We start from the raw sequence: 10,209 nt of genomic DNA, 5'->3' as shown, positions 1-10,209 counted from the left end.
GCTATGCATTAAATTTGGTGAGCTAATATGGACTTGTGAAATATGACGAATTGTAGAAGCTTATATGTAACAAAGTTTATGTTTTAATAAAGTCAACGTCAACAATGATGAATTATACATGCATAGATCATATAACTATTCCTTTGTTTTGACCTACTCTCGCCGTTTCGTTGGCCATTTCAAATAGAACCTTACTTCGTAACTATGTCAAACACTAACACCTTAAGGAAATTATTTACTTTACAATACAAATTGTCGCTACGTTGACGATTCTGTACTGGTTCTAGACAAAGCTGGGGGACGCAAACACAAAGTTAAAGCCTGTTTTAAGCTCTTCACAACCTCAAACATTGATGGTCTTTGTCGGCCTTCTGGTCCCACACAGGCAGCTGCTAAATATCCTACACTTGCAACTCCTCCTATTTCGAACATCGTTGGTTCCGGGACTTGACGGTCCAAAACTCTATGAATCTCGTCACGGACAATGTATGGAACCACAAAATCAACCACATTCCTCGGTGACCCGTTTTTATTCATGTGGATTGCCTTGTATCCGGATAATAATTCGAGTAGTACTACACCGAAGCTATACACATCGCTCTTGGTGGTTAGTCGTTGGAGCCTGTAGTATTCTGGATCCATGTACCCGACCGTGCCGGCTGCTTCCAGCGAGAGGTGTGACTCGTCATCCTCTGGGCCCGACAATGATAATCCGAAATCGGATACCTCTGCGACCAAAGATGCATTGAGGAGAATGTTTGAAGACTTGAAGTCACAGTGTATGACCGGTGGTATGGCTTATTCGTGCAAGTACTCGATCCCTCTCTCCGCGTCAAGTGCAATGTTAAGCCGTGTAGCCCATGACATGAAGGGTGAAGATTGGAGCTTGTGGAGATGGTCGTGCAGTGTGCCATTGTTCATGTACTCGTATACCAGTACACGCTCATTGGCATCTTCGCAAAATCCCAATAGTCGGACAAGGTTTTTGTGGTGGAGGCGAGATAAATATTCAAGCTCGTTAATGAAGGCGTCATCTTTATCTTCTCGATGCTTGGTGCCGATCACGTAGGACGAAGTTCTTGTTACTTCAGCTCGTTTGATGGCGACTTCAAGGCCGTCGTCACACGTGGCTCGGTAGACAGAACCAAAGCTGCCAACACCGATTTTATGATCTTCAGAGAAATTGTTGGTGGCTAGAATCAAATTATCTAAAGAAAAATCCGCGGAACAAATCGTATATCCCACGCTTGTCAATTGGCTCAGACGCTTCTCGAGAACTGCTGGTTCTGATGAGGCTTGGGGAGCTTGGGGCTTATTGGAAAAACCATAAGCCGACACACTGGTCTCATCAAGACGACCAGAGTCATGGATACGGTATCGTCTTCCTTTGCAATATCTGAAGACAAAGAAACCGACGACTAGCAACAATGAGAAGGATCCTACACAACCAACAACTAGGAAAGCTACCATTCTGCCATTCAGATTATTGTTTGTGGATCTGTTTTGAGGTTGTGGTGGTGAGGGAGCCGATGGCAGGGACGGCGATATCGGCAGACAAGCTTTGCATATAGATCCACCATCGCTGCAAAACGAGCCGGTTCCTGACATCATATCACATGGACATGTACTCCGACATGGCCCTGGTCGAACTTCGGAGAATACCAAGGAACTTGAGTTAAACCTTGAATCACCCCAAAAAAGCAGAGAATAATCCAACGTTGAAACTCCACTAAAGACATTTCTCTTTGCTTTGATTGTAATGAAACTACGCCTCTCCAGTTCCTGTGGCAGACTGAAGTTATTTTGACCCCATCAGACAACTGTTCCATTAGTCCTCAATCCAGTGAGTTGAATTTCCCCGTTGGCGGTGTATGTTCGACCACCGTGTCCCTCACTCCCCCCAACACTCTAAATCGTTATCTCTGTTGATGGCACAAGCATGGTTAAACCCAGCAGCAATCACGCTATAATTCCGTCTAGGCTCTTGACCAGATACACCATCGAGTCTCCATGGCAGCTGATCTTTCCTTCCTTTGAAAATCCACACATAAATCCTTCACCAACACTGATCGAAGAAAAGTTCCGATACTCCCAGGTTTGATTGAATTCAGGCCATTGCCAGCATTCAAGAGCGTTGGTTTCATTAAGACCACAAATGTGAGAGTTTCCAGCTTCGAGTTGGGTAAGAGCTGAACCATTGTAAATTCGTTTGAGCTCCATGGTAGCACCATCGTTGAAGAATCTCCAGCAATGCATGACCGAGACATTAGGTGAGGGAAACGATGGCCTCAAACCACACAAGAACCCTTCCCCAGAGACAACCACAGTAAACGAAACACGGGGATCGAAAGGGGTTCGAAAATGAGTTTCCGGTAAGGTAGAACAATTGAGAGACAGTAATAAAGCACACACTAGTGTAAAAATTCGAAATTTCAGATATGGAGAAGGTGGAGAAAACACTGAATGAAACAAAAGAAAGAAACAAAGCAGCAATCAGGAGGGGGAAGTGGTGGGATTTGCAAAAGAAACGACCCATTGAAGTTGTCTGGATCCAAGTATTTTCATGGTGGGACGAAAGATGATGTAAACGGGTAAATAAAGAAGGCCAAAATTTGTTGGAGAAACAGGAAATTGAACTGAACGCAGCTTGAAGAGTTTTATGGAGTTTTGAGACCAAGTCCTTTTGAAGCAACCGAGGTGCGTGTGGGTGGTCAACGTTTGAAGCCCATCTAATTTATAATTAATTTTAAATAACCTGCTGCCTGAATTCTGAATGCGTTCCCATGTTATAGGAGTAAAGCTTTGATATATCTGTTCTTTTGTACAAACATTTTATTAAAAAAAAACACTACTGAAAACCGTTACCAATTTTGTCTGATTCCATGTCTGCCGGAATGGAACTGCAAGGTTCAGCGTCAGTAAGCAAATGCTGAGTGGATGTTGACACCGACGTTTCCAGACATTTCTACGCCAAACAAGGATTGTTCACCGAGTTCGAGAATATGAAGAATGGTAAATAAGTGTATATGAGGAACTCTAGCAGTCTTAAAGTGCTAGGCATAGGGAATGTTTTACTTAAGCTGACTTCCGCTAAAACTTTAGCTTTTAATAATGTTCTGTATGTACCTCTTGCGTAGAAATCTGATTAGTGGTGGGTTACTGAATAAGACTAGCATTAAACTAGTTTTCGAAGCAAATAAACTCATACTTTCTCGGAATGGTGATTATGTAGGGAAAGGTTATTCGAACAGAAGTTTATTTGTAATCGAAACCTAGTTTAGTGAAAGTAACAAAACCATCACTTCTGCTTATATTGTGACACTCTTGATATGTGACATGCTAAACATGTGAACATTCACTCTCTTAAGAAACTCATTAAAATGGATTTACTTCCTAATCTAGACGAGAATAGTTTTAACAAATGTTAAATCTGTGTAGAAGCCAAGCATGCTAGACCTTGTTTTAAAACTATTTCTAGTAAAAAGACTGAATTGTTAGAACTTCTTCATGCTGATCTACTAGACTTTAGAAACTATGAAAGTAAGGGAAGTAAATACTACTAGATAACATTTGTAGATGACTTTTCAAGATATACAAAGGAATATCTCCTTATAACTAAAGATGAAGTTGAGAATTTCTTTCTTATTTATAACACAGAAGTTGAAAATCAGTTTGATAAGAGAATAAAACGACTTAGGTCTGATAGAGGCGGTGAATACAAATTTAACTTTCTTAAGGAGGTGTGTGAAAAGAATTACATTATTCATGAAAGCTCTACCCCTACTTTCCTCAACAGAACGGGATAGCTGAGAAGAAAAACATAACCTTAAAGGAAATGATGAACTCTTTACTTTTAAGTTCTAGGTTATCCGATAACATGTGGAGGAAAGCCATTCTGTTAGTAAATTTGCAATACCTAATTTGCACCTAATTTGCAATAGTTGAAAGTGTAAGGGTATTTGGTACAAATTGGATTCCCTAACTTTAAGAAGTCCACCTCCGGTCCCAAAACCATTGATTCAGTGTTTATCAGGTATGTTTCAAATAATGTCGTATACATGTTCATGTATATGTATAACACCCTAAACCCAATGTGTAAACACTAGACTTAAAGTGTCACATTCAACCCAAGAGTGACCCAAAAATCCATAAAATAAAAGTTTTGTTAACTTAAAACTTATAAAAAAACATATTTCATATAAAATACAAAGAAATTGACAGCTGAGATAGTTTGTATACAAAATAGAGAGCTCTGACTCTTTCATGATCCACAAAATATATATTTTGAACCAGACATCAGATTGAATACATATATACAACCCTAAGTACACATGGTATGGACATACCCCCTAATACAATTTAGAATTCTACTCTGGTAGTCGAGATGCTGGAATTCCTCAACGATGGAGCTTCTTGGATCTACTATCAACTATCAAAACCCTGAAAATGGTAAACAACTAAGGTATGAGCTACAAGAGCCCAATAATGTATGACTATTCAAAGGAACTCATATAACCATAATTTAGAATGTAAGCTGAAAATGTTAAACAAACATCATTAAAAAAATTCTAATCGTACTTAGAGTATCATATTCTAGAGCTTTCGTTAACCTTATCAAACTTACTTTTCATCCCTCATTTATCGCATTTCTCGATAATATTACAGGTCTTTTACCAAGACATACCTTTTATTTTGACAGATATAAAAATATAATATTTCGCTACTCATAAACTTAGGCATGTACCCCGTACGATACATCACCTTGTTTATAATTGGGTGTGTATCCCGTACAATATATCACCACTTTCATATTTAGATGTGTACCCCGTACGATACACCATCTTGCTTGTAGTTGGGTGTGTATCTCGTACAATACATCATCACTTTCATATTTAGATGTTTACCACTTCCAATACATCATCTTTCTTGTAATTGGGGTTGTACCTCATACTCTGAAATAAGGCTTTCAACCTAAAAATATAGTTCCAAATTCATTTAAAATTCTAGAGCAATTTTGAAGCCACCTCGAAAGAATCAAATCGATTATATTTGAAGAAGATATTTTTTTCTTCCGAGAGTTTAGGAACTTTAGGGATTATATTGTAAATATCTAATTTATAAGGACCATTTAAAAATTTACTATTTATTACCTAATTCATGATTTTAGCCCACGTAATAATACATTTTCCAACAAAAATCTCACATGCTTACTCTCGAAAGTTTGATTTTCAACCTAAAATATGGTTACAACTTAAAACAAGTTCCAACCTAAAAACAAGTTCTAACTTAAAATATGGGTATCTAAGACAAGTTCCAACTTAAAATATGGTTGCAACCTAAAAACAAGTTCCAACTTAAAATATGGGTATCTAAAACAAGTTCCAAACTAAAATATGCTTGCAACCTAAAAACAAGTTCCAACTTAAAATATGGGTATTTAAAACAAGTTCCAACCTAAAATATGGTTGTAACCTAAAAACAAGTTGTTTCTAACTTAAAAATTATTGGGTTTCTATATCCAAAACCCCCAAACATAACATTTATTTCATACAACATGCTTCCAACTTACTAATCTAAATATTATGGTTCACATGGGTATTCAAAGAATAGCAACACATTACCTTAGTTTTGGTTACTACAAGAAAAAACTCCTCACTTCATTCTTTAAGCTTTCTCTTTCCCTTTAGTTTGATAAGGCTCTACTTCTTCCCTCACTTCAAAATGGAATCATCCAATAATACACATGTAAGAAGACTAAAAACTATTAAACAAAAATTATGCACTTTGATGGGATTTGATGAAGCTCAAATTGACTAACCGAATAATTTTTCAAGAGAGGGTGAATTGGCTTTTTGAGTTTAGGGAGTAAGGAGTGTAAGAATGAAAGAATTTTCATAAGGATTTATAGTGGTTTAACTTCTCAACCAAATCTACATCCACTACCTAAGCTCCCCACTTAGGATTTTCTAACAAATTCACTAATTTGTTCTTTCTTTTTGCAGTATAAAGAGATAACTTTTACAACTCCCTAGCTTTTCAAAGGCTAAGCTAGAACCAATCCCCTTTACAAAAGGAATAAGATGTAAACAAGAAAAACCTCTAAGAAGGAATGTGTTTACAAGAATTAAACTCACAACAAAACAATAGAAAGAATTACAATGAACTCAAAAACACTTATGTACAAGAGAAAAAGAAAAATAATAGTGAAAAAGCTTTTATCTTGATCTCTATTTCTTGGATAGGTGTTATAACCTTATTCAAGTGTCCTCAACTTGTTTTATATGTTGGAATGAGTTTGTGGTCGTTTCTAGCCGTTGGGGATAATTTTCTGCAAAATAAAACTGCTTAGGACTGGGAGTATTGATACTCCTATAATGAGTATACTACCTTTGTAATATTTAAATAAAATAGCCGTTAACGACCGTTGAGCTTGACCAATATCGATACTATGCTTCATGGTAACGATACCAGTGTGTAAAGTAGTATCAGTACCCATTTGAGTATCGATACCTATTTTGTATTCTGAAATTTGAGCAATTTGGAAAATAACTGGTAGTATCGATACTACCTAGAGAGTATCAATACTTCTCTTACCTTTGGTATCGGTACCACATGAACAATATCAATACTGTAAGAACAATATCGGTACTATGTACCCATAAAAACAGTTTTGTGCTCAAATTTTAGTTTAATGGACTTTGAATTAATTTTGAAAACTTTGAACAAATTCAATCAAGTCCAAAAGCATTTTGCCTTAATTTATTATATCAAAATATTATAAAATATGGTTCAACAATCTCCCCCTTTTTGATATAACAAAATATTTGAAAACTTGTTTTGGCAAAACTCTCCCTTAATAAAACATTTTATGAAAAAGATAAATATTTGGAAAATATTAAAGTTCCCCTTTTTTATTCTTGAAATTGAAATTTTCAAACTCATATTTCTTCCCCTTTTTGTTATATAAAAAATAATTCAACTTTAAAGTTTAAAAATAACAATGGAGAGTAAGTGGTAAATTTTAGCATAAAATCATTTGAAAAATCAAAGTTCCCCCTCAATAAAAGCATTCCAAACAAAAATTTGACTTTAAAAGCTTGACACTTAAAAGACATTGAATTTCAACAAAGATGAACAAACGTGTTAGTAACACATGAAATTCAATATATTCAAGTCTAATATACTTTATGCAATACCAATTTTTGTAATTAAGTGCATATGCATAAAGTTATAACAAATGTTATGCATTTGAAAATTTGATATCAATTGTTAGAGAGATATCATTTGCAATAAATCATATGCATAAACATTTAAATTAAGGTCAAAAATTAAAATTTGTAAAAACATAGCATTAAAACCAATTTTGACCAAAATTCATTATGATGAACAAACATTTATGAAAAATCATTAAAACTTTAGAAAATGTTCATCATAATATTTTTTAACATACATGAGATAGAAAACATAAAATTATTTAAAATTAAAACTCATGCATGCTTAAACTAAATGAGCAACCAATTATGCAAGATAATCAAAGTAAGCTTAGAGGTTACTCATTCCATACAAGTCTGGCTAGAGCATTTGAATATCTTCACTTTCATCACCATTGCTCCCACACACCTACAAGAGACATTTAATTAGATTTTGGTATCCAAATTGCTTTGGATCCTTGGACGTTGGTTTCAATGCTCTTTGTTCCCTTAGGAATTCATACTTGTCTAATTTTAAAACGTTTTCATTTCTTTAAAGGACAAGTATGTTCCTTGTGACCATGATAATGACAATGTGAGCATTTTGTCATTATGAAATTAGATGAGTTATTTAAAATGATTTCTTTTTCTTTTGTTAAGAATTCAAGCTTAACCTTTAAATCAAAACTTTATTTTTCAAAATTTTCAATTTTTATTTTTGAAAGCTCTAAATCCTTTTTCAAAATTTTATTTTGTTTTCAAAATCAACTTTTACTTTCAAAAGAAAATCGCTTTCAACTTTTAAGTTTTGAACTCATTTTCTTGTATTGAGTTCATGGTCTCAAACTCTAAAAATAATTCATCATATGCATCTTGAAACTCATCAAAAGAATATGAATCAGATTCATTTGAGTTAGAAGATACCTTGGGCTCTTCAGGAGCCATTAAGCAAATCACCTTTGTTGGTTCTTCTTTCTTGTTTCCATAGATCTCTTCGAGCTTATTCCAAAGTTTCTTGGCATTTGAACAAAAAGAAACTCCTTCATAGACATCAGGATCAAATACACAAAATAACATGTGTATGGCCTTAGCATTTTGTTGAGTTTTCTTCTGTTCTTGGACACTCCACTCCTTCGTCTTCTTCTTTGGAGAATAGTAGTTGTTATCGATCATCTCTCATGTATCAATATCATTGGATTGGATGAATAACTTCATTAATTTCTTCCAATGATGGTAGTTGGCTCCATTGAAGTATGGAGGCTTGTCGATCGGTTGGGAGTCTTCTATGTGGAGCAAGCCAGAGGTGGAAGTCATCTTCTCGGTTGTGTCAAAAATGGATAGAGCTTCTCCAATGATTGTCTCAAGGTTGTTAGACCTTCTAACGAGTCAAGCTATGATACCAATTGATGGGATTTCGATGAATCTCAATTGAACAACTGAATAGTTTTCCAAAATGGGGTAAACTAACTTTTAGAGTTTAGGGAGTAAGGAGTATAAAGGATAAGAAAATTTGCACAGGGATTTATAGTGTTTCGTATTCTCAACCAAGTCTACATCCACTACCTAAGCTCCTCACTTAGGATTTCCTAACAAATTCATTAATTTGTTCTTTTTTTCAGGATAAAGAGATAACATTTACATCTTCCTAGCTTTTCACAGGCTAAGCTAGAACCAATCCCAATTTCAAAAGGAATACAAGATGTAAACAAGAAAACCTCTCAAAATGAATATGTTTACAAAATTTAGCTCACAAAAGCAAAACCTAAGGATATACAATTAAGCTCAAAACAAAAATATTTACAAGAGAAAGAAAATAGGGATTGAAAAACTTTTCTATTGTGTATAAATGCTTGGATAGTTTGTGTAACCTTCTTCAAGTGTCCACAACTTTTTTTTATATGTTGGAATGAGATTGTGGTCGTTTCTAGCCGTTGGGGATGTTGGAGCCGTTGGGGATTAATTTTCTGCAAAATAAAACTGCCCAGGGCAGAGAGTATCGGTACTCCTATAATAAGTATCGATACTACTTTTGTAATATTTAAATAACTAGCCGATAATTACTGTTGGGCTTGACCAATATCAATACTATGCTTCGTGGTATCGATACCACTGTGTAAAGTAGTATTAGTACCCATTTGAGTATCGATACCTATTTTGTATTCTGGAATTTGAGCAATTTAGAAAACAACTGGTAGTATCGATACTGCCTAGAGAGTATCGATAATTCTCTTACATTTGGTATCGGTACCACATAAACAATATCAGTATTGTTCATTTAGTATCGATACTGTAAGAACAATATCGATACTGTAAGAACAGTATCGGTACTACGTACACATAAAAATAGTTTTGTGCTCAAATTCTAGTTTAATGGACTTTGAATTATTTTTTGAAAACTTTGAACAAATTCAATCAAGTCCAAAAACATTTTGCCTTAATTTGTTATACCAAAATAGTATAAAACATTGTTCAACACACTTTTACTCTTTAAAAAATCCTCCACTCTTTTTCCTTTTCATCCAAACCCATCATACCTTGGATGGATATTATACCCAAGACATGGAGATCCATTACTTAGAGTAAAACTTAAGCAATGAGGAGATTGATTCTTACCTTCTTAATATTTTTTATGTCTATGAGGTTTTAAACAATAGGAGTATGAGAAGATAGGAAAAATAGAAGAGAAAAAAAGAATGAAGATGATGATAATGATAATGTGTTTTCTCTCTCTCTTCTCATTTCTTTTTTTATAAACTAAAGTTACATTTACTCTTCTAGAACCAACTCTAAAATTTTCTTTACTAAAGGATTAATCATCGGGAGCCTTATGTTTTTAATGAACTACACTTGGCTAGATATTGCCCGTGCTGTGAGTAGGTTGAGTAGATATACTCATAATCCTAGTGGTGAACATTGGATTGCACTAAGATACTTACTTAAGTATCTTAAAGGTACTATGGATTGAAAACTCGATTTTGTTTGCTATCCTTCTCTACTATAAAGATAATATGATTTCAAC

The 10,209-nt window shown here is 34.8% G+C and overlaps 1 pseudogene; it reads right to left on the bottom strand.

The window, feature by feature from the left end:
• Positions 1-229: 229 nt before the first annotated feature.
• LOC120192820 lies at positions 230-2,536 on the bottom strand (annotated as a pseudogene).
• Positions 2,537-10,209: the final 7,673 nt, after the last annotated feature.

Source organism: Hibiscus syriacus, unplaced genomic scaffold (genome assembly GCF_006381635.1).
Source record: "Hibiscus syriacus cultivar Baekdansim isolate YM2019G1 unplaced genomic scaffold, ASM638163v2 tig00004258_pilon, whole genome shotgun sequence".
Classification (NCBI taxonomy): Eukaryota; Viridiplantae; Streptophyta; class Magnoliopsida; order Malvales; family Malvaceae; genus Hibiscus; species Hibiscus syriacus.
Note: the sequence above shows the minus strand (reverse complement) of the source record. Positions and strands in the feature narration are given on the sequence as shown.